Genomic DNA, 27,593 nt, shown 5'->3' on the forward strand with positions numbered 1-27,593 from the left:
CACACACACACACACACACACATATCATGATATAAGGTTGTGTGTGTAAATTATGACTGATGTAGAAATGTGTTCCTGTAATCATTATTTCTTGTCTTATGCAAACCAAAACATCTCATTATAGAAATTAAATTCAAACCTCTTTTTCCTGATCAGCGACTCTTTGTAACCTGATATAATTTAAAAACATCTTTGGGAAGAACATTTACTTTCCTCAGAAAGCGAATCATCAAAACTTTTAGTTGCTAATTTCACAATCATCCATTACATTTATCAATTTGGCACTGGCTGCTTCAAAATCCTTCTGCAAACTTTGCAAGTTTACACAATAAAATTGAGGTAATTTTGAGGATGTCAGTTGAGGTGACATGAGAGGCGAGTGTTTGTGTGACAGACTTAATTTTAGTTTTGAGAAAGTCAAGGAAGTTTGAAATTTTGATTAAAAGTTGTGCCTCTAAAACTATTTAATTGTGGTATTTTTTAAGACTTAAAAATTAATTAACTGTGGTCTTAAAAATTACCACAATTTATAAGATTTTAAAAATTGTGGTCATTTGTAAAATTAGCATCGTATGTGTTTGCATAATATCATCTCTAGTAAATTAATATGCAGTTATTTTAGTTATACTTACTGCAGAATGTTCTTGGTTTTGTACCTGCAAAGCCACACCTGGAATCACTCCCTGCTTGCACAAAGCTCTGCAGTAGGTAGAAACAAAATGGCATAGCATGTTGTTTATGATGGTTATGACATGAGAATCCAGTTTATATTTAGTTTAAAGTGGGAGGAAAGAAATGTATTATTAACAACTTATCCACTGATGTGTCCTTAACAGCCTGAGCATTGTCTGCATGCAAACACAAGCACACACATGCACAGCAGTCACCAAGCGCTTACCTTAAAGGATTAGCTGTTGGATCATAAAACAACTAAAGTTCAATTCTCAGCTTAGATCTGCAGTTAAGTGCTGGTTAGGGTGCAGCTTAATGTTGCAGAGGGAGCTGCAGTAAGTTCAAGCTGGTGTTTTAAAAAGCTAATGTTTGTGCACAACTCTGATCACGGCAACGTTTTAACCGCTGTGGTAAACTCAGTAGGTGTCAGAAACTGAAGCTCTTCATCTGATAATGCTGAAAGTTTCCTACAAGCGTGGGTATCCTTCCTCCAAGCTTGTTCTAATGAATTACAGCTTTTACTTTTCATTATGCTTGTTCTGAGTTTATTGTTTCAGATTCAGCTGGCATGTCACAAGTTTCACAAGAAGATTTAAATTTCAAATCAAGAAATGCTGATAAAGCATTTCAAAATGTAATCTTCTGACAGTAACTTGTTCACTTGATTCTCTCTGAGGGATTGTTGAAAGAAATGGAAGTTTACATAGTTCCTGGCAGTACAGGAATGAACTCATGTCAATACAAGAAGTGATACAACTCTGGCAGCAGACAGGGAAGTATAAACGCCACCTGCAGCCTGATATTGTGCAGGCCTCTCGGGCTTTGAGCTCAGTTAAAGGACAACCACGATCAGAGCTGGGAACTGGCTGGTGGGCAACGGGTGTGGAGGAGAGCGGAGGGGGGAGGTCGTTGTGAGAAATAAGAGGAGACGGAGGAGGGTAGAGGTGTCAGCCGTATAATTGGGGTGAGGGGATCTCTAGGGTGGATAGAGGGAAGCTTTATTAAGATCGCTCAAGTCTGATGTGCTTGCATGGCCGCCTTGCTCTTCCTCGCACACCCACGCCTGTCCTCCATTTCCAAAAGAGACTTTGCAACAGTAAAGTGGTGAAGGTCAAAGTCCCGAAGCTCCTTTCAGTCACAGATAAGACAAAGGACCTCATTACTGAAAAAACCTGTAGAGTATGTATCTTTGGATTCTTTTAATTTAAGGACTTAACATCTTGTATCACTTTCAAGTCATGTCTCGGTTTCTCATTGATGAAACTGTTATTCTTAGCTTTGCGTCAACAGTTATTTAATGATGTGCCAATGATACTTGAGTATTATTTCAAGAGATGAGTCGGAATTACATTAGCTCTTTTCATTTGCAACTAAAATGAGAATCATTTTGTACACTGCTCATTTAGTTTTGTTTTGTGATCTAGTTAATGCCCTACTTGAAATGTATTCAGAGCAGAACATTTATAAAATATTTACAATCCAAAGTTTATGAAAAATTATTGCTCTTCTGCCTTGTTTTGACTCCCAATAGAAAATGAACTTCCCAGGCCATCCTTTCCTTGTGACTGATCACAGAGCCTGATGCTGAGATTAGGCGCTTAGCTGCTCCGACAGCATTGGATTGTTACTTTTTGAAGTATCAATATCAATAAATGAATCCTTTTGTAGAAAGATGCCTCCCTGACTTGAGTGTGAAAATGTTTGCCGTCTCACAAAAGCGGATTTTGTGACTGACACAACAAAGGTTTCCTTTAAAAGCAGCAGGCTGTTATGGTAAGAATTAGCAGCTTTCCCCTCGAAGATCTCTGCTGTAAATTGGTTTCTGTGAAAATCATGGAAAAAAAGTGGGACTGGGGGTCTGTTCACTGCTTTAGTAGCTTGTTAATCCCCCACAGCTTAGGCCGCGGGTAGAGCTGCTTGCACATACAAGGCCCTCGTGGAAAATGGCGCCACTCCTCCTCCAGCCCTCTTTCGTCCTCCTTCCACTCAGTCCTGCAGGGCTTGGCTAATCCTTTGCCTGGACATGACAGGGAGACTGCTGGCTTTTTCAAAGCTGGCTGGACTTCAAAGTTGTGGGGATATTGGGACTTCAGGAGGTGGAAGAAAATTGGGTCTTCTACAAGGAAAGACAGTGAGGGCTTCACCTCATCTTTTCTGCTACGACTCCTAAGGTGATGCTGAAAAATTACACAATGTGTTCTCACACAGGCTTTGTTGATTTTAAAGATGATATGATAATCTGAAATTCTAAGAAATGTTAGTCTTATTTTTTATTTATTTATTCTTTTAGGAACAAGAATATATAAATAATTTAAATGCACTGTGTTCAAACTACAAGAGTTTAATGTGAAATATGCAAAGTTCTTCATCAAATCTCAGTATAGTTTGAGATGAAGTGGTTGTGTACAACCAGGGTTAAAATAATCCAAGAAGCTTGACTTTAGGCAAAATCAATGTCTTGTTTATTTATTTAAACTGCATTCGGTTCAGTAGTCAACTGTTTACAGTTGGGATCATATTAGTGAGACACAACGTGTTTGTTTACATGAATTATAATAAAGGAAGACAGGATAAAGAGAAATAAATCAAACTAAATTACCAAAGATGCTGTAAGTTTTGGATTCAGTCAAACCATAAAATCATTTATGATTCTTGAAGTGGCATTAACTACAGGTGGACAATAACTAATCAAGGTTTACAACTTGATTTCCTTTTAATTAAAATAGTATTTAATTAATCACCATAGGGATTAGTGCTGAATGTCAAAACTCTCAGTGTAGAAGGGATTTTATCATGTGAAATGGTCACATGGGTTTTGAAGGCTACATTCACACAGCAGGCCTTCATCCCCTATTTCTTTTTGTTTTCTTGCATGGTCATTGAGAAAAGTAATTAAATTCAACTATGACCAGACTTCTGTGTGGATGGTTTATGACCACAGAGTGACCAGCATGAACATAAGCAGGACATGGATGTGTACGGACAAGCTGATGCCACTGTCTGTGGATCAATTTAAAAGCTGTTGAGCTCGAAAAGCTAAATCCACAAGATCATAAAGAAAAAAAAAACACATCTCATGGCAATGACCTGTTGTGGAACATTTTCTGAAACTTTTGCAGAGGAGTCTGGATGCATAGAAGAGAAGGGATTGTGATGTGATGCACTTTAGTGACACAGACTCATGATTGCAGAACTCTAACTTGTTGTTTATGTTTGGATTTACTGCATCTAACTTCATCTAATTCAGAATATGACACAGGTCTCACATGATGTAAAAGGCCTGTAAAAATATGACAGTACTGTTCAGACTGCAAACACAATGTTTTTGGACATATCTGATTTAGTACCATATATGGAAGTGGCACAAATAGCTTTTTTTGTTGAAAATATCAACATTTGGATCAAACTTGGCTTCCGTCTGCCTAAAATATCATGATAGCTTATTATTTTATATAATATTTTTGATAAAATGTTACATTTCACATCACAGATAAACTCTTATTGGTTATCGTCAGACCCTCTTCAGCTCATTGGCTGTATGACTTCACTCAGGTACCACACCTCTGCTTGTGATTGGCCGGGTCTTCGTGTGGGTCGGCTTTGTGAAAACATTGGTTGTGAATTAGCAATCAGAACTTAACAAAGGAGGAAGGAAGCTCTGCATCCAAGCAAAAAAAGTGGGCTAATTTAGAAAACCGTCCCTGGCCAGTCACTGGAGCATCAAAAATTAATTTGATTACGTTTATTTTTGGGTGAATCTTTGTGAAATTCCATAATTGCATTCTTCACTCCCATTGGACACATTTATATCTTCAGAATTTTTTTCAGTGTCTTTCTTTGTGTAAATAATTTGGTTCCAAGACCAAAGTGAAAGACCTACAGTCATCTAAAATCTTGCGCTAAAGAGAGCATCACCATTCCTCTGTGAAAATGAGCTCTGAGCGCAGCTTTCAGCAGGCCTTCCTGTGTATAGATGTGTCTTATCCAAAGAGACATTTGATATAACTGTGGTTCTGTAAGCAATTATTGCTATAGCCCACTTTAATGTTTGTGTTGAGTTGATTCTGTGAAGTGCTGGCTGAGATCTTTTCCTAAGTAGAGGACACTCCTCATGACATCTGGCAAATAAATACTTGCCGTTTCAGGTTTTAATCAGTTTAGTTCTTGCTCTTAAAACTACATTTTGTACTATGTAGGATTTCACATATTTATTTTCTCAATAAACAGAATAAGAATTGAAAGAAATTTACTCCTTTTTGAGTGCAGTTTAAGACTCATTGCATCGTTACACTCTGCTTCAACTTTTATCCATATGTTGCTGAAAATCTTATTAAAAAATATTAAATTAACAATATTGTTTTTAATGCATACTATTTAATTTCTTGACTTATTGTTTTGAACACACTGAAAGGATCAGTAACAATATTTTTCTTATATTAATTAAATAGCTGCTTGTTCTCAACAAAATGGATGATCCAAAATGTTTGTGTTGCAAAATATATTTGTGTTTTATCTCATAATAACTTTCTTCATTTAAGCAGAATAGTTCCGACTTACTTCCTGCAGCTAACACCACATGTTGACAATACCTGCAGAGTAAGACTCGAGTTTCTAAATTAGCCTGTCTGTGGGTCAGACCAGTTAATCCAACAGAAACACTTTCAAGTTTATGAAATAAAAAATGCAACGAACAAAGTCCTTGACAGCTAGAGCCCTGTTTCAATTCATATTCAAAGAATATCTCAAGCTCATATTAATTTGTTCCTGAATTTAAATATAAATGTAGTTAATTCATATATACATGCTTTATTTGCTCTACAGCACTCGTCCTTTTTGTTCTCTTTTTTTATAATGGAAATTATTAGTTATTGAAGTGTCTTAATTGCTATAACGGTTCAGAAGGTTCCCTCATATATAGGACCTTGATTACACTGAAGAATGATTGCAAAGTCTTTACAGCTCTCAAGTTGCCGTCTCATTTATTCAGGATTCATTTGCATATGCAACACAATAATTACTTTTAAGTGGACTGCAGAGGGGTTACAAACAAGTGTGTTGCTCATACAGGAAAATCAGAACAAAAATGAACGCTCACACATCCAAATCAGTTTGGGGTGTCAATAATCTGTTAGGACTTTTTACTCCAGGGAGAAGCTTCATAATGCTTAGTTGGTTTCAGCTCTGTATTACACCAAGTGGTGGAAGAGCTTTGTCTTTTTATTTTGTTGTTAGCACTGTTCTTTAAAAGATCCAAGTAAAATCAGGATGCTCTGGGTGGTAAATCTGCATTTTGTTCACTTCATTGAATGCTTTCTTCATTATTATTCAACTACCTGTGAGCACAATTTTTAATATTTTTCAATATTTCTTTGTCTTTAAAAGTATCTTCTCGATTTAAACCAGAGCTTTAATGCTTTAAAATGATACAAAATAAAGCAAATGAGAGCCCAATAAAGAAAAAAACATAACAGAGAAATAACATTAAGTTTTGCTTAGTAGCTAAAACATCTGATCAGGTCTTCCAAATTAAAGTTTCACAAAACTGGACATGTGTAAATGATGATTAAATGTTGATAGAAATGTAATCTTTACTTGGAAAAGCCTTCAAACTTTCGCCATCTGACATCAAAAGTTAATTTAGCTTGTTTTATCTAATAAATTTGCTAGGTCTTGTCAACAGAAGCTTTCATTTTCTTGTTAAAATCTATGGCTGGTAAACTATTTGCTGAATTAATCAATAGTGAGAATAATTATAGATGTAACCTTTAAATAGATGATTGGATTGTTCCAGTTGTCACTCAACCTGTCTCTCTCCCAACATGCGCAGTGAGGCAGAGACATCAGTGACAATAAAAGCCACTGGTTTATGACTGCACTTAATGCTTCATGTGGTTATTGACAAGAAGCTGTTGGCATAATGTGGGCGGCTCAGTCTGATTAGTCGCATTGATCGCCAAGCAGTGAAGCTTGGCCTTATCCTTTAAACTATTTTAATAAATAGTCAAAACTGCACAAACATTTAGGTGCTTTTGGCAGCGACTGCTATAATTTCTGTCAGTTTAGCACAGGTAGTTGGATTTTCAAAATGCAGAGTCATTTCAGTCCAGTACAAAAGTGTTTTTGCTGGCAAATTTAAATCAGCAATCAGTACAGTGCTCTTACACTTTCCACATTTAACATTTAATGAAACTAATTTCAAAGTTGAAAATCACAAAATCTGGCTTACAATTTCTCGGAATACAAAAATTGATCATTTAATGCTCCTAACTGCAATCATGCTTTCTTCACCTCTGGAGTCACTCCTCCAATTTCTGTGAGGTGAGGAAGCAGAACACTCTCTCCAACATCTGCACCCTGAATTTGTACCTCAGTTCACACCATCTGTGGGGACGATTCACTGAGAGGGGGTTTGAGCGTTCTCCTCATAAGCACCTGTGTGTTCCAGAGATCAGGGCATGAGAGTGGGCGGACGGGATGAGAACAGGAGGCGAGGACGATGCCGCTGAGAGGGTGAAGAAGGTGATTACTGAGAGTTGCGTAGAGAAAAAGTGGCACAAGGGAGGAAGAAGATGAGGATTTTTTTTGTACAGCAGAACATTTTCAGACACTCACTTATCAGTCTTCATTCACTTTGTGGTTATTTTCAATCACTCTGTCAGCCTCTTGAAGCCTGTCTCGCCCCTCCAGTATTTGGCCTATGCTCTTGTATTTCTTTTCTTTTTTTACCTGTCCAGCTTTTCACCTTTATCTTCAGCAGAGCTGATTGCAGAACACAGCGCATCAATGAACTGATCTCATCCGTATTCATAGTCTTCAGAGCATTTCATTTTATTTCCGAACTCTGTGCGTCACTTAGTGCACAGCCTTCTGGCTCTCCTTTCAACGTCTTTGTTTAGCATTTTCTGTTTAGCTTTTAAGTCCTCTTTTTACTCATCACACTGCCATGCCTGCTCTGAAAAAAATTAACATGGCATCGCAAGTAGAAAGGCTTGGTAAGCTTTTTAGAGCCAGTCATGGTGCACTATTCCCCTGTTGTAATTACTGCTGAAACAAGCAACTCTGGGAAGGTTCATTGTTGGTGAACCAGCCATTACTGACAATCCCTCCTCACCTGCCGTAGCTAAGATGCTCACACACTACAGGCTGTGATGAATCCCTATACTGAGGTGGCAGAAGAAGGTGAGGGACATAAAAAGGAGGATGATCGAAGACGAGGAGCACTGCACAATCGGAAGTTTTAAATAGCTGTTGGAGAAATGGCGGCACAACTAAAACCTGTAGTCTCAAAACAAAAGTTGCTCGCTCCACCAACCTTTTTGGCTTCCAGGTGAGTTTAACACTTGATGGCTCAAAGTGGTGAACTTCAAAAATAATACGCCTGCAGAGCCCTTTCAGAGATGCGTTTCCTGTTCTTAGCTTCTTCTCACCAGGTTGGTTTTGCCCTTTAAATCAATACATAAGCCTTTTCATCTTTCAACGTCAGAAGTCATTTACTTTATTGAAAGGAGTCTTTGCGTCTGCTCGCAAACCTTTTTCCTGCCAAAACTTGTTTTTATTGCCCCACCTGTAAGTTGTTTTCTTTAAACCAGCTCTTGCATTTAGATGAAACCTGGGCACTGCTTTTGACTATAAATCTTCCAAGGTCTCTGAAAGATTTTCTTAGGTTCAATTTTAAAGTTATTCTTCTTTGTGGAACATACCCTTGTACATCCAGCATTTTGCTCCATTAAACTAGATTTTTAGGGTGTATTCATATTAGTAAGACAGACCATTTTTAGCAGTTGTTCTGTACCATGTAGTACCTTTTGTCTAGTTTGCATGAACAACATTGATCTATATTGTGTTTGAAGGCGCCTTACTTTGTGTGTTTTCAGTACACTTGTGAGCAAGTATTCTTGTTTTCTTCCTCTTCTACAAAGACCTGCGACTGCGCTAGAAAGGGAAAGGTGAGGCAGCTGCTGGCGTAGAGCAACTTCGCCCCAGCAGGTGGAAACAGGTGTCATTACTTACGGGGTTTTGCTTCAAGCACCTGCCTCGAGGCGGAAACAAGCTGGTTCTTGCAAAAACAAAACCAACAAGGCAACAGATGGGAGTGAACCTATTTGTTTTTCCATTACTTCATCTTTAGTTGTGTGCTTTAAAGTAAAAGTCAGAAATAATTGTTGTATTCTTGGACTGTGTATGGACTAACTGCTAATTAAAACAGGAGATGTTTTTTATAACATTTCGATAAGAACTCATATTTTTTAAATTCTTTTACTCCTGCATTCAGTTTTTGATGCCAGAAAGCGCCGTCTCTGATGAGGTTTTGATGGAACTTGAGGTCAAGTGGGAGTTGGGAACATTCTGCAGCTTGATCACTACAATGCCCCTCACTTTTACTGACATCCCTGGTAAAGGTGGAAAAAAACCCTCAAAGTAAAGTACTGTACTCCTATTGCAGTGGCATAAGCCTACAACGAAAACATTTGTAAAAACAATAGAAAAATCCAAGTTGTCTCCAGCCCCGCAGGCCTTCTACCTTGAAGAAGGTTGATATTCTATTGGATGAACATTTTCCATCTTGTTGACGTAGCCTTTAGACAAAGTCTGACACATTTTTATTTAAAGTAGTTTTGTGTTTGAAATAATTTGGAGCACCATGCTAATAGCTTGTCCTAGGATTATGAAATGCTAATAGCTTGTCCTAGGATTATGAAATATTAGGAAGACATGTAATGATTTTAGTGAACATTGTGACCATAATTCAGACTTGAAGGAAGGAATCATTTCAGGTAGTTTCATTTTTATAGGGTTTTTTTTATTTTATGTTATACTCATTTACACTGAAAATTGTTTTAATTCTCCACTATATAATCAGACAAACGACTAAGAACTTTATCCTCAAACAAAGGTCAGATGCATTACAGAGAGTGCATTTGGTTCAGCATTCGTGTTAGTATAAAGGAAACTTGGCTGTTTTTTGTTGCATATAAAACGTAGAATGGAAAATATTTTTTACAAGTCTGATGCAATTGGAGGATTATTTCCCTCTATGTTGTTACAAACTTCTAAAAATGCACAATCCTGACTGTGTCTTCAGGGCAAATTCTCAATAGTTCTGTGTTGCTGACGGACAAAGCTCATCCGTGGGCCAAGTTCAACAAATCAGCAGCTCTCTCCCTGCCATGAGCCCCATCAGCCACGGGTCCGTCTTCCCCCCTGCTATTGCTTTTACTTGTCTCCTTTTGAAATGCTAATGGAGCCGAATGATGCTGGAGCTCTTCAGCCAGAAGTGAACTTTTCTCTTCTTGAAGAGAATTTATGGATGGTCATGCAGAGCTTTAAAGTTTGACCCAGCGGGTTACGAGAGGTCTTTTTGTTGTAGCCAAGTCATTTTGGGCACAGTCTCAGCAGCTTACTGCAATGCATTATGGACATCAAACTATTATTATGTGTGATGGAACAAAATTCAGCTCCAGTGCCCATTTGGTACCTCCCAGTCTTACCCCCACAAAAACCACTTATATGTGGAGGCTGTTGGCTGCTTTCTCTGTGCAGAATTAAATTAGGCTCTTGAGAAACATAAACATCTTGCATCCTCATCCTGTTGTTTCCCATCCCTCCTGCTCAAGTCTTCTTTTTTTTCCAGAAAATGTTATAATCAAAATCTGATCCACAGTAAGTTGTCTTCCTTGATGTTTGATTTATGGGAATCATGAACATGATTACACTTACTACAGAGCGAAGGAAACGTTGTAACTGTTCCTTTAACTGTCTGCCGTTTTTCATAGTTCTTTGCTATTTTATCTGCAAACATCAGCTGTCAGAGCAGCTGCCAGAATATAACTAGAAAGGACTTTTGTTGAGTGAGTTTTTCCTGAAACTGCACCTTAGAGCCAGCTTGCTCAGTTATAGAAAGAAAAGAGATCAATGTTTGACATCGCTAATTAAAAAACTACAATGTATGCAATATGAATAATATCTATGGAGTTTTTTCTGTTTTTCAGTATTTCTAGAATTCTGCTACTGCTGTTTTTAGCTTTAGAAAGGACTAGGGATTAAAAAATATCAAATGTGATGATGTGTGGTGTAGCAGTAGAGTGGAGACCCCATATGCTGGTCCTCCACGCAGTCCATCAGGGAATGACCCCTGACCTCTGGACCTTTTGCTGTCTTTTCTCCCCTTATTTATTTATTTTTTGCTCATTTCCTGTCTGTTCATACCGTAAAGACCGTGATTATAATGATAAACATTGCAGGGAATGTTGTGCCAAAGAAATCTGCTTAATGTTTATGGCCTTTCATTTTATTAAATAAAGCTATATAAGAACATTTTAAATCTGTCTTTGAAAATTATTCCATTTTTTTAACTTCTAAAATCAAATCCTAAAATGGGGAAGAATTTTACAGACAATTTCTGCAAACATTTAGTTCACATTGAGATCTGAACTTTGATGTGGGCATTTGTGTTCAGCTCTCTGATTGCATAACTCAAAGGGTTGAAGGGTTTTCACTTGTGAATAATTTTTCTCAGTTTTTATAATTTAAAAAGTGGTTTTCTAAACCTGCCCACAATGATGGACAGCAACAGTTGCTCCTCTAAGCTGATGCAGATGTACTTCAGACCAGCACACTGTGCAGAGACTTCCTGATGATGGTGCATTTTATTTGGAGCAGCTGGTTTCTACTTTTCCTCTCGAGTCCATCTTAAAACATACTTTTCCTGATACGACTCTTTCTGCTTGTTTAATAATTACAGTGTTGAATCTGTATTGAGTCTTTGCACCACTGAAGCTGTATATAATTTTTATTGTATCTTGTGGTGAAACCTCATTTTTTCCCTTTGTTAGTGTTTTTACAGTCTTGCTCTTCCATCATACTCCAACTGCTGTGTTTCTGACAATGTCTCCTGTGCACAAACAGGACCTTAGGAACACATTGTTGATGTTTGATTAAATTCAGTGAATCTACCTGCTTTACTGCACAGACGTCTTGAAGATACCTTACAGTTCCTGAGCAATGCTGGATATAATAAAGCAGAAAAAATATTAAAATCATTTTGGCCCAAGGTGACAGCTAAAAGTGTCAAAAAAATATGCTTCAGATGTAAAGCATCAATGGGTTTTTAATTTTTTTTTGTTGGTTATTGGGCGCTCTTGTGTGATTGAGGTATTTAATCATTTTCAGGTGTAGGAAGTTTTCAATAAAGCAGCGTCTGTTTGATTAAACCAGAAATGTAGAACTCATTTATTATACCTGTCAGTTATTCTGTATAGTAAAGAATAAGCAGTCTGAGAATCTGTTGAACATCAGACAACAAAGATAAGGTGTAGTAATTAAATGAAAAAAAAAAGAAAAAGAAATGTATTGTTTAACAAGGTTATTCTTATTGAGATGGAGATGTGAGGATCTACATACAGGATGGTTCAGGCCAGTTTACCTCATCTGATGGTAAATTTAATAAGACATGAAAAATATGTTTTTGTACAAATATTAAAAGCTCTAAATATCCTTTAGATTCTACATTTATGAGTGACAATCAGACGGCATCAGTGATCAGGGATGTGGCTATGAGAGCAAAACTCCAGTGCTTGTCATGATAAATTGGACTCTGCTTGTGGTGTGAAACATGCCTCAACCCCAGGGAAAAAAAAAACAAAAAAAAAACCTTCAGACTTTTTTCATAGATGCTCCCTGAAGCTAGTAAGAGTGTCATTTAGAGAAATCAGACTCGACAATCAACCCACTTTATCACCATTTTTTAGGTTTGTGAAAAACATTTGACACTGTTCACCATGGCATTTAAAAACTGTTAGAAAAAGAGGTAACACTTTATTTGAAGGGGTGTGACTGACATGACGCTGTCATAAACATGACATAACCTCTGTCATGAACATAAAGAAATCTTTATGAATGTTTATCACAGTTGTCATGAATGTCATTCGGTAAATAATGACCCTTTTAATGCAAAGTTACTCTAAAGGTTGCTCTAAAAGTCCATTAAAAGTGCCAACTTTGCATGATTTTGTAAATTATGATATTTAATGTAAAGTTGGCATTTTTAATGGACTTTCAATGCAACTTTTAAAGTAACTGCATTAAAAGTGTCATTATTTACTCAATGACACTTCATGACAACTGTCAAACATTCATAAAGACTTCTTCATGWTCAYGACAGATGTTATGTCATGTTTATGGCAGTGTCATGTCAGTCTTATGCACACCCCTTCAAATAAAGTGTTACAGAAAAAGAATTTGCCCAAACGATTGCTTCAGCGATTCAATCATATCTTGGTACGTTTATTGATGGCCTCATCTTCAAACCACATGTAGAGAACCTTGTAAAAAAATGGTGTGTTTTTAAAATAAGTTGTGCTTTCTTTGCTACAAAGAAGCATGGTCGTTATTCTCTCTGTCTGCAAGATCACTTGTTGCTTTCTATTCCATTTGCACACTCTGAACTTGGTAAAAGAGCTTTTGTCCATCAGCACCCTGACTGGAAAATGACAGTAAATTTCATTGAGCACTTTTCAATCAAGACTAAGAATCCTTGAGGCCAATTCCATGACATGCAATTGTGTCACTTAGATTGATGTCATTTAAATTTAAATGTAGTGGTTTTTTATGTTGTACTTCTTTTATGACTTTAAGAAACACTTTGTCGTCAATGCTTTGTAAAACAGAGAAATCCGACTCCTCCTTTGTAGATGTTGTTTAATTATCAATACAGTATTTGTTTTTATGTTTGGCATAAAAACAAATATGCCAGACACATTTGTCTGCCATATGTCTTTGTAAATGTGTAAGAAAAATACAATTCACCTGAAAATTCTCAAAACCTTGTCAGCCCTTGTTATTAAAAGTGCTCCTTTCATTGTGGTGAAACACACAATGAAACTTTGTTTTCTTTATTATTTGTAGACATGTGAACTACAGTAACAGTTGTTACCTGTACTGATTGCGTGCGTCTGAAACTCTCCAGAGTTTATAATGACTTAATTTAAAAATACGGAGCTTCTATCTGGAAATCAAACTAAACTAATGGAGCGTGAGAGCAAAGGCTAATATGAGAAAACAAGCTGGACTATTTGACCATCTGGTCTTTGCTGTTTCAGTGACTCCAACTGGTATGAGTTCCAGTTTTCTTTTTTTTTTTTTTTTTCTTTGCAAAAATGTTTTTTTTTTTTTGTAGTTGCCAGTCTTTATCAGAGAAACTATCCTACGAGTGACGAGTTCTGTGCTCGAATAAAGTATCCTGATCCTGTGGAATTCTTTTAAAGTTTTCTATGAATATTTACGCCTGGGATGAAAGTCTCTCAAAAAACAACACAAACTGAAAGAAACAGAGGAGCACCAGCTCAGACCCTCTCACCAGTAATCTACCATGCTTTGACACCCTTTTTAATTTATCCCTAAGCCTCTCCATTACTTTCTGTCAGGCATCTTGGGTTAAACGTAATGTGCATTCTGTCAGTTTCAGGGCTTCCTCAATAATTAAAAAGCTTGCAGCATTGGCCCGTCTTTCTGTTGTTTATAATTTCCGTTTTGCCATATCTGCTGGGACCAAAGGTTGGTTCAGCGTATGAAGAATGACAGCAGCATGTTCAGACTCAGCCTCACCTCACAGGGCTGCTGCAGCGGTCTGTCAGTTCTGCTGCATTTCAGTGCTAAAACAGAGCTGCTCCTGCAGGCTCCAAGCAGGAGATCAAAAACTTGGCAGGTACACCATGCATGAATAGTTTTTTCCTATTTCTGTTTTGCTTTTTTTATATTCTCTGTTCATTACTTTTGTATAAATAAGCATTGCAGGCTTATTCATCTGAAACATGGCCATGGGGGAGACTGTAGGACTTCATAAACGAATCATTTGAATAAGAGGGTGGGTGGCTTTGTTACTTCAGGTTTTATCATAAAACATTCCCACTCAATGTTTCCGGTGGATTTGATTCTTAATTGAAAGCTGCCTTGGAGCAATGTTTTATAATTTGGGAGTGGAAGGGGATGAAGAAGAAATCGCGGCTCTAAGCAGGCAATATTCGCACATCTTCATGTTGTCTCCTGAGCCCTCCCCAGCTCTGTTGTTTTTTTATTTATTTCAGGCTTTTCCTGTCATTTTTCTTCATGAATCTTGCTCTTGTTTCCATTTACATCACCTTGCCAAAATCCCCGTTGACAGACCCTGAAACATTTAATTGACTTTTCATTGACACAGGCTGTAATTGCCTTTTAATCACAGCTTTACATCATGTTTTGAAATTCAAATTAGCAGTGTCAGCTCAGAGAAAAGGCCCTCTTCAACGCTTTGCTGTCATTCACAGATGCAACAAGAGGAGAGTTTCAGTTTTGGAGCCTTGTGTAACATCGTCTTGTCCGTTCTTGCTGACTGAAAGCAAACAGGGACAAGCTGTTTGATGCTCGTCTGCAATCTAAACACCAGCTATTGGTAGGGAAACATTCAGGCTGTCGACAGCTTTTTTGTGACAGCCCAGCCTTTATCTGATGTCTGCACTCGTTTTGCCTCTGAAACGAGGTCTGGTCGAGAAAAAATGAAATCACATCTTGAAATAATAAAGCTGCCTTCAGAAATCATACATCATAACTATGCATTGTGCAAAATTGGAATAACAACTTTAAGTCCTGTAAGTTTGCATGAGAGAGCACAGAGTTGTTGATTTACTTATCTGGTTGATATGCGTATCTGGCTGATCCAAAGAAAATGCACAATCTGAAAACTCCAGTTGTCTTTATTGCTTTAAAAATGCCTCTAGAACAAGATTTATTGAATAGTCTGTTGTTTTCCTTAAGTGCTCCAATTTTTCTAATGTTTTTAGTGATTTCACTATAAGCAGCAAAAAAATATCTATACAACAATGTATTTTTCTGTAAGCCTTTATTTGAGATGGACCGTATTTGGCAGGTAGCCACATTAGCCGTGAAGATGTGGATTGTGAAGGCCGTCGATAAGTCAGGGTCAGACTTCCACCTCCGCTCAACTCTCTGAAAACAGTTCCCACGCTCCCTGCTTTCAGTGGAGGGGAAGATGAGAGGAGGCATCTGCTCAGATAAAATCAGTATTTCTGTGAATTTTTTTTTTCTTTTCCTTTTCATTGTCCATTTTAATTCTTTGTCCATCACAAATGATCCCCAGACAGCCAGTGCCTTGAGATCATTCCTATGTTTGCATCTGCAGTATAGCTCCTACTATTGCTATTGTTCCAGTCAACACCAAAGGAAGGAAGTGTTGGGACTGCACTGACATATCGTACGGTAAAACGAGAATAATGCATTTTTCAGAAGATGAAAAATCAACCAACCACATTTTAAAAAATTGAACTGTGAAAACGTTATTGAGCTTAACCATCCCTGATTACTGATGATGGCTCAGTCATCAGAGTCAAACGCCAGCTCAAACCCATAAGATTTAACACATTTACAATCCAAAATGCTCCAGAATCTGTTCAGATATGCCCAGTTACTCATCTGCCAGTGATAACCAATGATCAGCTCTTATGTCATTGACCCAAATATGCATAAAAATATATTTTTTTGTTGTTTTGTTGTTGTTTTTTTCAGTAAACTTTTTCTTTGTATATTGTGACATCCTGCTGTGGAAATCCATACTTCATTACCCAGCTCTGTTTTTATTGGCATTTGGAAAAGGGGAAAAAAAAAGAAAAGGGAGAAAAAATGCGCCACCAAATTGTATCTTTAAAAATGTTCATAAACTCATAGACGATAGATGTACTAATGTTTGTGCTGCATGGTTGCGACCGTAGAGGCTCTAAACTCTGAGACTTGGTTGCTTTTCTGCAAACTTCACTGAAAACCTCTAAACATAAGTTTTTCTTTCCTTTGTTTCACCTTCTGCTTTTTGTCCCTTTTCATCTGACTTTGCCTCTGTTGTTCTGTTGTCTTGTTTTTCTGATTCTCCGGTAGCTCAGTGATTGTTAGTGACGTTTAGCGACTCTTCTTGGGAGAGAGCCCGCTCTCTTTAAAGCATCCCTGATGCTCCCCACCAAACAGTGACAGCAAGAAAATGTAAGCTGGCAGCTCACATGTAAACCATTCAGCTCTGTAGACCTTGAACAGGGTTCTTTCTTCTTTCACATCGGGCTTATTATCCATTCTTTTGTCTTTTTGCTGGTGCAGAGATTCTCTTGTTTTACTCCTGGAAGAAGAAGTAGAGAAAACATGGGGTTTGTGTCTGATTTCTCCCTCCTGTTCCTTTTCTTGCGATTTTCATTTAAACGTCTTTGAGTCAGACTCAATTTGATTTTTCACCTGTAAGACAGCCCTCTCCCAAAAATTGAAAGCTTATTAAAAAAGTTTTAGCTTACATTGTAATTAAACTGTCATGATTAAAACCCAGAATCCCTGCTAAAATCCACGGCTCTATTCTCACCTTCTCACTCCAGCAGAAGGGATTCATTTTCCAATTCACTAGCCTCTGTTTGATTAATTTTGGGTGAATCTTAAGGAAGCCAAATATTATTTCAATAACTTTTGTTTTTCATTAATTCAATATAAGTGAATATTCATGGATAGCCTTAGGATGTCTCTAAATCTTCAAAAAGACAAAGGTTCAAACAAACAGACATTGTTGTCTTCAAAATAAAAATGTAATGAGTGCTTAAAACATGTACTGAGTACAAAATTATGATCTAATTCTTCATTATTAAATCTTATTTAAGTGAATTAGTCTTTCTGATAGAAAAAAAATCAAGTTTATCAGAAAACCAACCGTTAAAAGGCTAATTATTCCTAGTTTAGCTGGATTTCCTGCTCTTCCCAACCTAAATCTGCAAGAACAATTGCATTTTACCAAAGACGCAAAAAAAAATGTGTGCCAAAAAATTATTACATGAAAGTGGAGATTCAGTTGGAAATCAATCTTGTTTCTGCACAAATGCACAGATTGCAATCTATTTCAGCTCAGAGGAGCAAAAAAAAAAAAAAAAAAAAGAAAAAACCCCAAACACTCAACTTGAAATTGAGCCATTCATCACAGAGTAAACCGCATAACTGAGAGGCTGCACGAGGGAGCAAGGGAAAGTTCGAAGAAATAGCTTGGGGGTACGGAAGAGAGAAGATGTTGCTGCAGGAAGAACAAACAGAAGGTTGGCCCCTTTCTCCGCTCTCCTCACGAGGATGTGACATTTCTGAAGGTGGTGTCTTGTCTTCTTTTAAATTACTTAAGACTTTTCATAAATATATAATTATGAAAAGTCTTAACCTAAATCTGCAGGGGCTAATTAACGTTCTGCGATATCCCAGCTGGAGGTGGACGCCCTGATGGCGCCTTTCGCTGTGTTTGTCCATCAGTTTGTTGACTTTCTGTAAAAGCATCTGCTCTCAAGTCCGCCGTCCCGGATTGGGATGCTCTTTGTGCGACGACAACAATGTTCAAGTGCGTTCTGCCTGTTTACCTCTGCCGGCGGTGTCAGGCCATGGTAACCATGGCGACAGTGTTGGGCTGAATCATTGAAGGTGTCTTAGCCCTCAGGGGAACACAGATCTGAAAGGATGCACTTTGTTTGCTGGGTCAGTTCTGATCCTTTGGCAAATGTCAGTGGGACGTGTCAGCAGTTTGCCATTGTTTTGTTGCATGCAGCACACAATCTGTTATGAAATCTCTATGTTGGAGTGTGAAAAGTTTATTTTCTGTATATTAAGTAACTATCATTATGTTTGTAGTTACATTAACTTTGACAGACTTTTGACTGAAGTTTGTTTTTGTCATAATTTATTCTCCTTCAATTATTTAAGTCATAGTCTAGTTTTAGTTTGTTGAAGTCAGAGAACAATGTGTTCTTTGCACATTTTTGTCATGAAATGAAAAAAAAAATCATGTTTGATGTTAAGAAAAAAAACTAGCTGCAGGCCAAGGGAAACAAGATCCAATCTCATGCATCTCATCCCACCTTCCCAATCAGCTAACATTAAGTCTAACTGGATTTAAGCTATTATTTTTGGCACATTTGTATTCATTAATGAAAATGTCAGTCATTTTTGTCATAGTTCCAGTTTGTCTGTGTGAGTTCCATGTACATTTATTCATTTTTAAACGAGACGAAAAGCTTGTTGATAAAAAGTGTCAACGCTTTTCATCAATAAAGTTAACAGACATGTCCTAGATGGTTTTAATGAGACTCATATAAAGAAATGCATATTCAAACATGGAGGAACCAAAATAATAGCTGGATATTGAAGAGTGGTGAGAGTTTGTAATTTCAGTCAGTGCGACAAATCATTTGATCAAAGTAACCTAAAAGTAGGAGAATAATGATGGTCATGTTCAGGAAGAACAGAAACGGCTTAATTTGCAGGTCAAGTTTTGCAGTGAGAAATTCTTTCTTGATTTGTTTTCTAAGGCACATTCTGTGTAAACTTCGTCAGTGCAGAGACAAAAAGAGCAAAAGAAACATGGGTAGCTTATTGCCATGTCTTTATGAAAGGGCATGAACTAAAATCAAGATGAATGGGGCAGCATTATCCCTGAAAGTCAGGAGAAAACAGTTGCATAGGCACTTGTATTACTGTTTTATATATTTATGAAGTGTTAAGTAATTTAAAAGAAGAAACTGTATGGGATGCATGAACTTCACTGTGAATCTGCATCATTGGATAAATTGACTTTTTGTGTTTTTTTTTTTTTTTTTTTTTTTGTCAAGTCCCTTGAGTCAAGCTTGGCATCATAAGAATAAAGTGAATTAAACTGAATTGCAGTGAGTTTATAATTAGGGTCTCTCTGAATTATCAAAGATTTTATTTGGGATTTCCTTTGACTCGTCAGGCGAAGAACTAATGAGCTTGAGAGATTTAGTTTTGATGGTTAGAGGTCCTCCTTGTTGTCGGCTCAAATAAAACTCAGAATGTGAACTCTTGAGTGTTTTCACCCACCTATGGCAAATTCCACAGACATGTCATCCTCTTTGATATCCGTGATTGTGCACTCTACCTCAACTAAACAGTCTCTGAGTCTGTGGCTGTGTCTCTGTGGACCGATTCCACCGATCAATTCCTCAGCCCATCTGTCTGGCAGGCTTATTCACAGCGCTGCATCTTAGGCGAGACGAACCTTCGCTGCAGGAGTCTTCATTAAACCTGTCCTCTCTCTGCCCCTCCTCCTTTTCTGTTTCTCTGCAGGCCTGGGGGAAGTTAATGAGAAGATTCGATCAGCTGACACCCCCCACCTCGCTCCTCCACATCCCTTTGTTCCAACTATTATCTTCCTCCAATGCCAGCGTTGACTTGTGCACTTAACTGGTGAGTGGTGAGTCAGTAGTGGCTTAAACGTCACATGGTAACGAGATTTATTTTATATCTCATCTGTTTGCTTTATAAATTACTTCTTTGGTGATTATTTAACAGATTAGAAGAAGTTATTTGTTTTGTAAGCGTTTTGTTTTAACCTGTGTGTAATGTTTGTGATCACATAATTTTTCTAGAAACTTTTTGAGCAAGCTAAAGATGTGCAGAGACATTTACCATTGATAAACATTACAAAGATACTTTAATATAGTGATTTGGAATAAAAGGAAACTCAACATTTGAAGAAGTAGATAGTTGGCATTTCAAAATTAAACTAAAAAATGAAAATTATGCAGGCTCTTTAAATATGCTACAAAAGTTAATTTACTTTGCATTTTCTTTTTTCTAATGATTAAGACCATAAAAACCCTAAAATAATAAATACACATAACACATAGTGAAAAAGCCTGCAGTTGGCTTTCACTCTGAAGTTTACAATTGTAGATCATGTTTTTTTGCATTTTATTAACCAGCAACTTCATATTAGTTTCTCTAAAAATATTGCGCAGCTCATTTTAGATTAAAGAAGCATCAAACACATCGAGCAGAAGAGATGACCAGCTAGCTGGAAACTGAAAAGGAATACTAAATTTATTTTCAGCGAAACAACAAATGCAGAATGTTAATACTAGATAACACACATCAGTATGGCAGCCATGGCTACTAGTCAGACCAAAGGTTAAAGGTCAGTTCAGGAGTTTTTGAGAGCAGAAATTAAATAATCTCACACAAAAAATAAATATTTTTGTGACTTTATCAACCTCTGTTTTGTGGAGAACCATTTGGGCTGAACTTTAGCCATTGGATGTTGTGCATTTAGATTCTTCTAAGATAGAAGATGCTTCCTCCATCTTGTTATAACGGCCGATATTTACTGAGACCTACGGATGTTGTGATCTTGGATTTCAGAGTATGGTTATGTAAAAACTATCTACAGAAGAATAGACGTAATAAAGGTCCAAAAAGCATTTACCTAAGACTTTTCCTTTTAAAATCATAGAGTATCTTGGTTGTGTTAAGTTTTTCAGGCACTGCTTTTTGATTTGAGCTTAATCTTCTCTTTAATAAGCAACACTGTGAAATCTGTTGTGTTTTTACACTGGAGATAAGATTTAAATAACTTTAGAAACCAGTAAGCACCAGACAACGGCTGTGTCTTCACACGTTAAATCATAAATATGACTAAAGGATTATAATGTGGATGGATAAATTTAGACGCAGATATATACATAACATGGGCCAATATCTGAAGCCCTGTCGTTTGGACCTCTCTCTACCTGCTGCTGTGACATGTGGGAGGTGCAGCGTGATGGTGTGGCTCAGTTGTTATGCCAGAGAAAAGGATTTGCTGCTATGAATGGCAGCGGTAGCATTGTGCAGGTCTCAGCCTGCTGCTGAATCACAGCTTTAAACTAATTTTGAGGGTACAGCAAAGCCGTTGTGCTTTGTGCTCTAGCTCAGGACCTGGCTCATCCAACCGCTCGGCTCAACCTTGCATGCCAATTACCCACAACTCGTCTTTATTGTCGAGAGGAAAAGACGGTAAGGGAAAATATAGGCTTATTGGCTAAATTGTTGGGGTCTAAACTTTTCTTTGGTGTCTCTGTGAATTCATAGCTGTTACTCTAGAATGGTCATTTGCATGTCACATAGGAATTGTTAACATAAATGCATTTTATGTGAATTACTGCACTGAAATGACATGGCAACAGTTGATGCTCTTGACGAGACTTTCTAGACTCTGTTGTGTTTCTGGTCAGTTGAGTTTGGATTGAGATTGGTACTTTTGGCAGTGTGGGAAGGTACCAAATCCTGCTGATTACTGAAATCAGCTTCTCCAGAAAGCATGAAGTGCTCTAAAACGTCTTGGTAGACGCTATGCCCAACTTCAAAACACAGTGGACCGACACCACCAGATGACGTGGCATTCCAAATCATCACTGACTGTGGAAACGCCATAAGGGTCTCAAGCAATTAGGATTCTATGCCTCTTCTTGTTTTTCTCGGACTTTTTCTGGGAACTTAGTAACCAAAGTTAATTTTGATATAAAAGGACAACGTTGCACCACTAAGTAACAACAGTATGTATAGAAGGTCTAGGCCTAACTAGGATGTTCTGATATTGTGTCGAGTTTAAGGAAATGCTAAGTACAATGAATGCAACAGTGGTACCCAATATCCTGGCTATATCTGTGTGTGGTGGCTCTACAACAGAAGGTGGCCAACTCGTGGGTTGACTTTGCATTAATCACTACAAATCCCTGAATGCATTGCTGGTGGGTAGGAACCACAGCCCCTCCTTTCTTGAAATTCAACTGGCTTGAACCAATTTCCACCAAAGTAGATGAATGTAGAAAACTGAGCTTTAATGAATGTCGTCTTTATGAACTTGTCTTTGTCACTACAAGGCATGAGCATGAACGTTTATGGATTATATTTAAGGACATAAAATTTATTAGCATGTGAAAAAAGCTACCATTGAAACTTGAACTCAGAGGGTTTAAAACAAACATAACTTTGGTTATTGTGTTCAACTAGATGCTTCATGGTAATATCTGAACATTTATTCATTGGAGGTTAGTCCAGGAGTTTGTCAAAGAGGGTTTGACAACATAGAAACTCCAGCTGTAATTATTGTCTTTTAAATCTCTTCTAAACTCTTGAATCTTTGCTCCACAGTTCTCTCAAGCTGTGGTTATTCCTGTTTCTTATGAATCTTTTGCTACCACAGTTTCCCCGTTTCACTTAACCTTCCATTAATATGCTTGGACACAGAGCTCTGTGACCAGCCAGCTCTTTAGCAATAAGCTTTTGTGGCTTCTGGAGGGTGTCGATGACTGCTGGACGACTGTCAGCTCAACAGTCTTGCCCACATTTTTGTCATAACATAAAATTTCTGAAGAAAAATTGTGGTTTTATTGGTTTTCTGAAATCAAAAGAATATATTTTTTTTTCTGTTTTCTGTTTCTGTGTAGTAAACCTGATACACAAATTTGAATTTTTTTAATTACTTGTTTTTTGATATCATGATTTATTGACAGATTTTGCACTCTCCTACCATTTCATATGTTTGTGATTAAAAGTTTGGTTTTGGGTTATATAAATATCCTGAATTCAGGGTTTTTTCTCTCCTCTGGCCCTTTCACACAGTCCCTGTTCTTTCAGGATGTCAGCTTACACTTTCCCCCTACATTGCACCTCACATGGAGCAGATGCAGCAAAAATGATTTAAGGAGTTGGACCTAGATCCACATCAGTAGATGTAGAGAACAGAAAACAAGCAGAATGTAATCCAGTTGGATGTTCTCACTCTGCAAATCTGATTCCTTCGTTTGTTTTCTGCTGGAATGGAGCTTCTGCGTAGCGTGACCAACACCACTAGTGAACATGAATTGATTTTAGTTGGGCTCCTTTTCAGTTATGGTGAGAAAATATAAACAGCTTAAAGGTGTGTTTATGTTATGGGCCAAATACAATCATGACTCTGCTTCTTGTAACTACATTGGATGGTGGTTAGTTAAAATGTCATCAGGAAATCCTGACCTGAGGCCTTTTCAGGCTGCAGTAGGAAAACAACAGCTGCTTCTTGCTCCAGACATTTGTCTGCTCTGCATCCAGCAACGACACTCGCATGATGAGACTTCTGCAGCAGCAGAGACACAGAGTTCAGGTTGCTCTTACCCTCATTGGCTGCTATTTCACTTCCATTATGTCAAACTATAAAGATAAGATAGAAATAGGCATTACCTTGGAGTGGTGATTCTTTTGGTTGGAACATTATTTTATATCATAGACATAAGGACTTTCAGAGAAATCGCTTCTTAAAGTGTAAATAACCCCCAAATCAACTTTTTTTTCTGATAAGCTATCTAAATCATTTATTTAGGATTCTACGTTTATGTTTCTTTGTAGGTTTTGACATTTCCTTGTAAATTTGTTTTGTTCTGCAATATTTTGTCTGACGCTGTCTCGGTGCTGGCCTCTTTAGGTTGAAAGATGACTACTATAGTTGAGTTTTCCTATTCAAAACTGTACAGCTTTTCGTCACTCACTAGCGAGTTTGACAAGCATTTACAATGTGGATAGAGTGGAATGGGTCTCCTGCTCTGACTGCTGGCAGCAGTATGCTGCGGGACGGACGGCTGTGTAAGACTGTTTAGGAAGCTCATTGCAGCACACATTTCTTGAGCAGGACAAATCGCAGCTGCAGAACAGCCAGTCGCATGTTGTTGGAAAAGTTGGTTGATTTGTCACTAGTTTCTTTTTTTAATAAGTCACCAGAGGAGTCTGAAAAGTCACTAAAGACAATGACAAGGAGGATAAGTTGGCAAAAGGTTTCTGTCATCTTGACCACAGCCCCATGTACTCTTACCGCTCGTATCCACACTTAGCCATGCCCTGGATTGTCTCTTAGCTCCACCCACTTTGGTGGGATTTTTCAAAATTTTGTTAGAATATACCTTCAAATGGGGTTAGTTGCACTTTAAATTACTAAATAGTTCAAACAACATAACAAGATGGATCCCAAAACCAGAAGTTTCAATGCATCATTTCGCATTTTATGTGTAAAGATAATGGACTTTCCCTCTTCAACAAAGCTGTCTCAGAGATGCTAGCTCTTCTAGGAACCATTTTCCACAGTGGTTTCCTATGTTTTGAGCATTTTCTCTTCAGAACTGGTTAAACTGTGCAGTCTTCTAGGACATAATACTGGCAGTCTGTCTCCATGCATGTGGGGTTGGTATGTTAATGGTGGACTGCATTCCGATCCGCAGTACCCTGTCTGCACTACCCTGAAGGGATTCACGATTTCACTGTGTGACCTGCCACTTGTTTGTCTGTGTAATGCATTAAGATGGATGCAACCATCCCACTGTCAGATGATGAATTGTGGGCTGCAGAGAAGACTCTCTGCTATGTAAAAGAGGCTCTTGCAGAGCTGGCACTTTCATCAATCAGATGGGAGACCTCTGTAATGTTGTTACACTGCAGAAAAAAAAAAAAAGGCTCTGTTTATATGCAGCAGACGGTCGTGGACGGAGGGGCTTTTCATTCCGTTCAGATAATGTTTTTCCCCCCTCAGTGTAAAACGAAGCGTGACTCGGGTGCATTAATGAAACATTTATGGACTTCAGATCCTTGTTTTGGGCTTCAATCAAATTGATCCCACTGTGTAATCAGCTTTCTTCTTACAAGTGTGGCGCTGTGTCTTCCCTACTACTTTACCATTTTGTTCAGACAACAGTACCAAGGTCTCAATTAAAGTGACACCTGGAATCTCACATTCACACATTCCCATAAAAGCCTGACTGAGCTCCCGGTCGAAGAGCCTGGAGCTGCTTAGTCAACACATTAGAAGCCCTGGTGATAATTTTAGGCAAGGTGAGATGCTGCAGCTGAAGCGACTCTGAGTTACAGATGCAGGGGTATTAGTGGAGGTATTTGTGGGGCAAATAAAGGTGAACAAGGATTAATGTCAGATTTGTGTCTCAGAAGAAAAAAAACAACAGAGGTTGAATTTTACCTCTTTAACCTTTTGGGTGAAAGACTTTTCTAAGCAATAGTAGATATTTAAAATGAATATAGCTGAGGCTCAGCTATCTGTCTATGCTGGCATGCAAAACTTGACCATCTAAAAAATTCAAGATGATTTTAATATGTTCTCACTGGTCTGTTATTGACTGAGACTTTAGTTAATTTAAATGAGATTACAAAAATCCATGTATTTCCAACAACACAATTAGTAGAAATCTTGGGTAAAAACAGGGAAAAAACCTTAAAATACACATTATGTAGCTGACTAGTTTTTAAATATACATAATTTTATAAATTAATGAAATTATTGAGGAATTTTCGGTTAGTAATTAGTAATTCAACATTTCCTGTATTAGGCAAGATAATAGTCCAATAAATAAGAGACTAATGTGTTTTGAGTTTTTTCCTTTGACATATGGGAATAAACTGCTACATAGCTATAATTATAGACTGAGAAGATACAATCCTGGAACTATGACAAGTCTGGGCATGACTCAACTTTATTTTACCGCCATGTTCAGTCAGTCAGATGGAAATACAGTAAAAAGTCTGCAAAGAGAGTGTGATCTTTGGGTCATTAGGTCTAAATAAGAATTAGATTTAAGGCTTTTGTGTAGCTCCGGGTCAATTTGCCGGCATCGTGCCATTGTCATTCAGTCTTTTTCTATTTTCAGTTTGCAAGAACACCATTCAATTTCCCAGTACTAAATCATGTATTTATATGTATTTTTCTTTGTCGTCAAATAGTTTCTTGAGTTGTAGTGGATTATAGTCATAGAAAAGGTTTATAAATCAAATTTTATCTTATTGCGGCAGCATATTTGCAATAGTTTTGATTATGATCACATTCTGGACTTTTTGACTGTTTCAAAATATGCTAGATTGTGATCTGTGACCAGCACAACTTTTGTTCACATAATGATTATGCAAGATGCCATATTTAAGGTAGTTCATAACCTTTATAGGTATATTTCTTTATATATAGACCTGTATTTTTCTTAGAACCAAGTTATTAAAATCTGACATAAGAACCCTGCCGTTCGCTTCAGACTCAATAACATAGTTCCTGCTGAATTAAAACTATTCATTCACAGCTCCCAGGATCTCCAGCATTATTTTGTGCCTCTGATCTTCTTGCAGCACCTGCTGCAGCTCTACCGCTCTGTTCTCTCGTCTCCCCCTTCATGTTGCCACCCTCTCATTCTCTCTGCATGTGGTCGTTGAGTCGTAGCCGCTCTTAAAGCAGGAGGTGTGGTGTACCTCTAGCTGCTCCGACAGATAAGCCAGAGCCTGCCCACCTGCATTCCCGCTGCTCGTCAGCCGAACAGGCTCTCTGTCAGCGGCATTCATTCTGCATCAGGAGGTTGCCACATGGATGGATCGGAAGCAAACGCCTCTCCGCCTTAATTTTCATGCGTGATCGGGGAGAAAATTACATCCAATCTCCTTGAAACAAATGGTAAAAGTCTCAGAAGATTTAAACCAGTGAGTAGTTAGAAATCCTACCTGCGCCAGAAAGAGACGGAGATTTAGTTCATTTTCACTTGACCTTTATTTTCCTCTGGAGAGCCGACTTACAACTCTGGGAGAAATAGCAGTTTGTGTTAGAAAATAGCTCAAAAGTTAACTTATGGATTTGTTATCAGAAAAATAATAGTTCTTTTTTTTAAATAACTTTTAAAGCAGACCTCTTTCCTGCCTCAGTTTGATTTGAATAAAGATGAAACAGTACAGAGGGGGGGTTGCATTATATGCTATGATATTAGTTTGTATAAATCCACATTCAGTTTTGTTTTTTCATGTTTGTGATTTTTAGCATCTCTGAAGCTGCAACTTGTCTCAGGTGTAGATATGTATTGCAAAAAGACTCCATCCAAAAGACTGAATTTTGTATTAGTGTGCACAATATGTTTCCATATGCTAGCCAACTTTTTTGGAACATATGTTATTGTGAAAATAAATATGTTTCCTTGTGGCGTTGGAAGGGGCCTGCCACATACCAGTCTGTCCATGAAATGTGACCATCACATGTTATGGAAACACCGCTCCCTGTGAGCGCGCGTTTGTCACGCTTCTATGAGCACACAGACGTT

The 27,593-nt window shown here is 37.8% G+C and overlaps 1 protein-coding gene across 3 annotated transcripts in view; it reads left to right on the top strand.

The window, feature by feature from the left end:
• sema6cb (semaphorin 6Cb) overlaps nt 1-27,593 on the top strand; it is a 163,364-nt gene that overhangs the window by 19,514 nt on the left and 116,257 nt on the right. For all 3 annotated transcript variants that reach the window (XM_008430890.2, XM_008430892.2, XM_008430893.2), the window contains exon 3: nt 19,801-19,920. The gene's annotated coding sequence lies outside the window, so the exon portion shown is untranslated. The remainder of the gene's footprint in view (nt 1-19,800; nt 19,921-27,593) is intronic.

This window comes from Poecilia reticulata, linkage group LG16, assembly GCF_000633615.1.
Source record: "Poecilia reticulata strain Guanapo linkage group LG16, Guppy_female_1.0+MT, whole genome shotgun sequence".
In the NCBI taxonomy this organism is placed as follows: domain Eukaryota; kingdom Metazoa; phylum Chordata; class Actinopteri; order Cyprinodontiformes; family Poeciliidae; genus Poecilia; species Poecilia reticulata.